The sequence below is a fragment of the Manduca sexta genome, chromosome 10, assembly GCF_014839805.1.
Source record: "Manduca sexta isolate Smith_Timp_Sample1 chromosome 10, JHU_Msex_v1.0, whole genome shotgun sequence".
Taxonomy (NCBI): domain Eukaryota; kingdom Metazoa; phylum Arthropoda; class Insecta; order Lepidoptera; family Sphingidae; genus Manduca; species Manduca sexta.
The window spans coordinates 6,475,240-6,482,231 of NC_051124.1; positions in this window are offsets into that span (position 1 = coordinate 6,475,240).

The window sequence follows — 6,992 nt, forward strand, 5'->3', positions numbered from 1 at the left end:
TTGTGTAAAAATTAATAAGCTGTACTCAAGTAAATAAAATTTGAGATATTAAACACAGTATTCAAAGATAAGCTAGATGTATTTCAACAGAAATGCTGGCTTGCTTCTTGTTTGGTTGTTATGCAATAATCAGCTATTGTTGTCTTTTATCTTTTAATGTTGTGAATATTTCAGTTAATTTTATTCAGTTGAGTACTACAGCTTATTAATTTAACACTTTTTCGTGGCCGTATAAAACAAAACGATGTAGGTATATAATTAAATGTATCTAGATTCCAAAGTATTAGCGTGGTGCCATACACAATTTCAAACGGATGTTCCACGATTTTAGATACCTAATGCTATTATAATTAGGTTAATTGAATATCAGGAAATGAGCTGCGAAAGTGGATTAAACAGTTTTCCAACGCATTATTCATAACTGAAATGATTTTAGTTTGAATAAGGTCATTATCGCCCCATTAGTATATACTCGGTAGACATCGGTTAATTATAATAAAATCCGGACTGCCTCGAAGGCGTAGTTATATCACCGTACGACTACAGTGCTGAGATCTTAGGTTCGATCCCCGGGTTGAAGAAAGTGATATTGAATATCTACTCAGAATAGTTCAGTTCAGTAGTCTGCAATATGTACCCGATATGGCAATAGGCTCGCCCCTAACACATCATGGGTAGCTTATCATCTAACGCTTACGCCTCTGCCTACCCCTTCGGGGATAAAAGGCGTGAGTGTGTTTGTAAAATTTTAAAAATTCACCTTTAATTGTTTTTGTTTTCATATTTCATGAACAACCTATTTCAAAGTCCTATTTCTATAAATTTTCTAGAGCTGGAACACCTAAAAATTAAAATTAAGAATTTTCTTTTAATCCATACCCAAAATCTTTAGAAAATAGTGAAGATTTATTGTAACCTACTGAAAATATATTCTAAGCTAAGGAAGTAGAGATGGTTAATAATGACATTATGGCATCAAGTATTGACAACATGACACACGACTGACATAATGTAGTTAAGAAGAGGAAACTGCTTTTATTGTGCGCGTTATCTTGGGTTTATTCATGTTCTTACAAATATCATTTGAGGGAATTATTTATTTTAGTTCCCTTATCTTTTTTTATAAATATTTTAGTATTCCAAGCATTATCTGTTATTTATAAATTCACAACATTTAATTGAATATTGCATGTTGATCTATTGAAATTAATGTTAATACTGTTTATAATAAATCAAGAATGTTAAATTCAGCTATAATGATGGCAAGATAACTCTTTATTGAAGATCACATAAATATATAAAAAACACACACACACAGAAAGATACTTATTAACTATATAGCTAGTGTAACAATAGGCGGTCTTATCGCTAAGAGCGATCTCTTCCAGACAACCATAATGATAGAACGCAATGTCCATTGTTGTTATTAGGAAATTGAATCTTAAGATATCATGTATAACTATCGGTGTTGTTACATCTTAAATAAATTACATAAATATAATAAAGATCACGCCTTTTGTTAAATCAGCATATCACCAGTCTCTTAAATATGCTTTATAAAATAATCGACAATGTTTTAATTCCAAAATTAAAAATGAGTGGCTCCGATACTCTTGGTACCAGTTAAATAGTAACTCGTTTAGTACCACACTAATCTCACTAAAGACATCCAAGCAAACTCGCGAAAATCAAAGACAAAGGTGAAAACTGTTGTAATACCTTTTAGGAGTTAACCAGTGCATTAGATTCAGTAGCAATTAAGCCTGAGATTGAATAGAGATGAAAGTGGGCTTGCATCAGCGGATTGCAGCGGTTGTAATCTGAGGAGAGTGCATTCTCGTACCCCGGGACCTGACAGGGTCGACTCAATCTCGCGTATTGTATTAACAAATATAATTGCATTACATTACTTACCATTCATAGGCGGGAGCTGCAATGTTGCAGATAAATTAAATTGGTGACATGTGCCGCGTTGCTAATGTATGAAATGTTTTTTGTGTCGAAATAACATGTCGGCTTTGACAAAAGGTAATTGCATGTCGAGTAATTGTAGAAATTCGTAAAGGGAAAACATTGTGGATTATGTCATATTCTCGCTCGGTTATAAATACAAGTATAAAAAATGTTACTACTGTAGGAACTGTATCTACTCGTGTTTTAGTATACTTAGTCTTCGGTTGACTAATAATAGAATAGATTAAAGTGGTAAATAGCTCTAAATATAGAATTAACGTCCCTATTTTTTTTATCGATTGTACAGCTTCTTCTATAGATTCTGCATTGATATAGCTTACATGGCAGAAATTCAAGTAGGTTTTAACTTTTTCTATAGTGCGCATATTGATTTATTATATTTACGCGAATGTTAGACATTGTATTAATTTATTTTACGGATTTTATCGAGATTTTTTATATTATAATTTTTAATAGTGCCCATGGCAATGATGTACAATATAATGCAAGTTATTCTTTTTACATAATTGATAACATGTATATTATTTGTAACTATAACGGAAGTCGTTGCTAAAATTACTTAGGTAAGATTTACTAATATTTATTAAATGGTTTCCTTCCTGACTCATCACACGTAAAACACTTTTCCGGAAAAAAAACAATCAAACTAAAATGAAATACATGCCAATTACACTAAACAGAGCGTAATTTTCGGGTAGTAAAATAAATTAAGAAATAGATTCTGGAGCCGTAGCTGAGACGCCTTTCTACAATCGTTAACGCTAATACAAAACAAAAAATGTATGATGTAAACAAGTGCAAACGATAGACTTATCGATCGTTAATGATTATAGTGCGATGATAATTAGCTAGTTACGCTACGCAGTCTTTAAGTTGCATCTATATTATAATTATTTTCAACAATGTACACAAATTACTATCCGCGTTGTATGAAGGGATCTTCATGATTAAATGTACATTTAGTAAATTACAAAGTTTTGTTTAAAAGCATCTAACGAGCGCATGCCTTTGCATTGCAAAAGCGGCAAGGGATTTGCTAATGCACGTTAAGATTAATTCCAGCACGCTTTCTTATTTAAACTATTCATTTATGCATATTCCTATTTAGTATTTCCATCATCATTAACTGACTACTTCTTTATTTTTCATGAATATATTTTTAAATACTATAGTTTGTGAGAAAGAGCGCAAAGTATGTTATTAAAATAAATAGTTTGATTTTCTTTCCGTCAACTAGTTGAATTTTGCAGAGTGTATGGATTTCTTGATACCATAGGTCCTTAAGCGAGCAAGTATTTTGAGAGGATTTCCATTAGCAATAATTACATACAATAGTAAAAAAATCTTATCCATAAGAATGTGTTACCCGCATAAAAGGGAAATAGGGCTTGGAAATGTGACAGGGGTGTTTGGGCCTCCGGAAATCTTACTATTGCATAGGAAACGCAATTGCCGGTGGTCATGGCATGTTTCTTTGCAATTATGTGGGTTGCAGACCAAGAGCTAAGCGAAGTTAATAGACCTTAGCGCAAATAGTTGAGAAAATTGCCCTTAGCATATAACTTAGTTTACATAGCTTGCAATCAGCACACAAGTACAAAAATATCTCAACTGTGCGAACTGAACTAAATATTTAGCTTAGCTTTAGGTCTGCAACTGGCATTAGATAGAACTACCCCCATGAGCAAGCCCGGAAACAAATATATTTTCATCATGACTAACCTACCATAAATAAAATCGTAAAAGTCAAAACAGTAACGAATATAAATCATAGAGAAAAGCTTTAATGGAATGATTCGTTCAGATGAATACTCGGTCAACTAATTGTTTAAGTTTATCCTTTTAAAAGAGTTTTATTTTGAACAGTTAATACGGAATAAAATGTGATGCAAATATTAAACACATAACAATTACAGTCCAGGCATCCGTAGCAGTATAATGTAAACGTGCAGTTTTTTACTATCATAGTACAGCGGAACGTGAAAAAAACATAAAGCTGGCCGGCATTATGAGTCGGTACTCCGGTGTTCTGGAAGAGGTCGCTTTTTAATGATTATACCGCCTATCAGTGCACATTTTATGATGTAATAATTGTATGCATTTTTCTGTATTTGGTGTATACAATAAATTGTTTTCATTCATTTATTCGTTATTGTGCCTATCTATTTATTTATTTATAAAGATACACTAAATAGATTGCTGATAATAATAATCTAAATTACATTACAGAGGAGCTACTAGTCAGTATCCAAATAGAAGTGTATACTACTTATCCAAATTAGGTGAGACGTACATGTTATATAGTTACAAAATAATAAGAATATGAAATATAAAAGCCCTGCTCAAGAATCATTTCGGTACAATGGTCATCAAGCAATAAAAAAGATTCATCATCATCAGCCCTGTGTTATATACTGTCCTACTGTTGGGCATGGGCGTCCTCTACTACTGAGAGGGATTAGGCCTTAGTCCACCACGCTAGCCTCGTGCGGATTGGTAGACTTCACACACCCTCGAAATTCCTATAGAGAACTTCTCAGGTATGCAGGTTGCCTCACGATGTTGTCCTTCACCGTTAAAGCAAGCGATAATTCACAAAGAATTAAAAAAGATTACTGAGTACTGAAATACAACTTAAAATCAGAAAAGACGAGACAGAACTGAGCATTTATTGTCACTGACAGCCTGCGTGATACAGTGTGCCATCAGTCGAGTGTGAAACGGGAGGCTCCGAGATTGAGCGGGCGAAAAATTTGTCCACGGATGCTTCTATTAACAATGAAAATCGTCCACAACATGGTGAATTGAGTTTAAAAATGAAACATTAAACAGTGGGATGCTCTGCGGAAAAAACGCTCGAAATTTTTATTTTGTATAAAAATAACGCTTGCTGTCATAGTATCTTCTACGGAACTAAGGTTGGCGAATCCTGTCTGCTAAATATAGCTCCGCAGAACTATTCGAGTATAAATTTATTTTGAATGAACATATGTGGCTGCGAATTCTAATAATATAATATTAAGATATGAATATTCTGTGGTGTATTTTTCAGAACTGGAACGTTTCATACCCACAACGATTTTAAACACAATATTAAATATATTTTCGGATCACAAATTTTGTCTCGGACAAAGGATCAAAACAACGATCTCTCGTTTCACAGTCTGGTCATTTTTCTATTCGTCACGGAAGACATATGCTTTTCTATTTATATATACTTATATTTTTATTTTATCTAAAAAATAAAAAACGTTATAAGTATTTTTTCTTATTTTACTTAGATTTATATTTAAAACTGCTCGTAATATGTAATGTGTGAATATTTAGTTAAATTAACACATTTTACATAAATTCTACTTATAATACTAATAAAATATATCACTTTGGGCAAAATTGAGTTGTGCATTACTTCATTCATTAGGTTATTAATTGGATTCGCTACATTGTTGGCGAGGCTTTGAATAATACCCACCAAAATTAGTTGCTACGTAAATAAATCGTCACGGCTATGCATTCGTTAATTTGCATGGTATGTCGGCAAACATCGATACAATTAAGTGGCGTGTAAGCGGCTTACGAACTAGATGGTAATTAAGACCAATGCATTAGTACTATGGGGTTGGAATGGGAATAATATATAACAGGAGTATTATTATCTGTATTAAATAAGTAAACAGTGTACAGAACCGATTCATTTTTATTTATTTTATCTAAATTTAAAATGCGTGTGCAGTTCAGGATAAGTTAATGGATGGACAGATGGATCAAATCCAGACAATGTTCACGTGCTATAAAAGCTTATACTCAAACACCGATTAAAGTGTTTGGATCTATTGAAAAGTTCTCTATAAAATAATCGTTTTGATTATAAATTTTGTTGTTGATTTTATGGTATGAGTTTTTAACATCAAAATACATCAGTGAGAAAACAATCAGTTGAGTTGCATTATTTTATAATATTTCTCATCGACTCATAAAACAAAAATGTAAATATAAACTGTAATAATAATGACTAGCTTTTAGAATTTAGAAAAATATGTTCCAAACCAACATATAAAAAAAAATATTTTACCCATATCCATTATTCGCGGTGTATATATAAGTACTTACCAATCAACAGTGTCCAACTATTATTCCGGTTTAAGTACAATAGCCAGTGTAAGTACGGGCTATGAGACTTGAGTCATAATATTAAGGTCCCCTAATCGTATTCTTCATCACTGAAGGTCGTGTCCCTTGTAACGCTTTGAGGAGTCGATGACGAGATATTTCTATGCCCTCCTGTCTTCTGCTTTCCACAGCGCACTGGTAATAGGAAGTCTCGTTATAGTTTTTTGATTAGACCGGCGGGAAGGTGGACTATGGTCTTATCGAATGTTAGAGTAATAGATTTCAATTTCTATGGAATTATTCAATATTAATCTTCCGACGTTGATTGTTAAGAATTTTTGTCGCAATCTATTACTATTTATGAGGTAATAAAAACGCGAAGGCCCACCTAATTTTAAAATATTCAGTAAATCGGTTTATGAAGTATAAAGACTTTTGATTAGATTGTAACATACTACTACCTACATATAATAATATTTTATAATAAAAGAACTAACAAAAAATGTTTATATGTATATTGTTTTCGCCCTACAATACAAAAAATTGCCAAAAACGTGAATGGTAGGCGTTGTTATAAACCGGGTACATTACCTTAAAACAAGTCATAAAATGTCACTCTGTTTTTATTTTAAATTAATATAATCGTAACTTTATATATGTTTTATATTTAAATACGATAAGCTATATTCAGATAATTATTTTAAAAATAGGGGAACTATTTTTCAATAGATTATAACTGATCTCGCCAATTATCAACCACAACACCTCATAATATACGTATAGAGGAATCAGACCACACTGGCCTTGTAATAGCATACATAAAGTAAATGTATGTAAATTCCTGCCAGTGTTCTAGTTAAAGCTTTGAAATGATAGCACTCATTTATCCTCCCGCGCGGAGTACATTG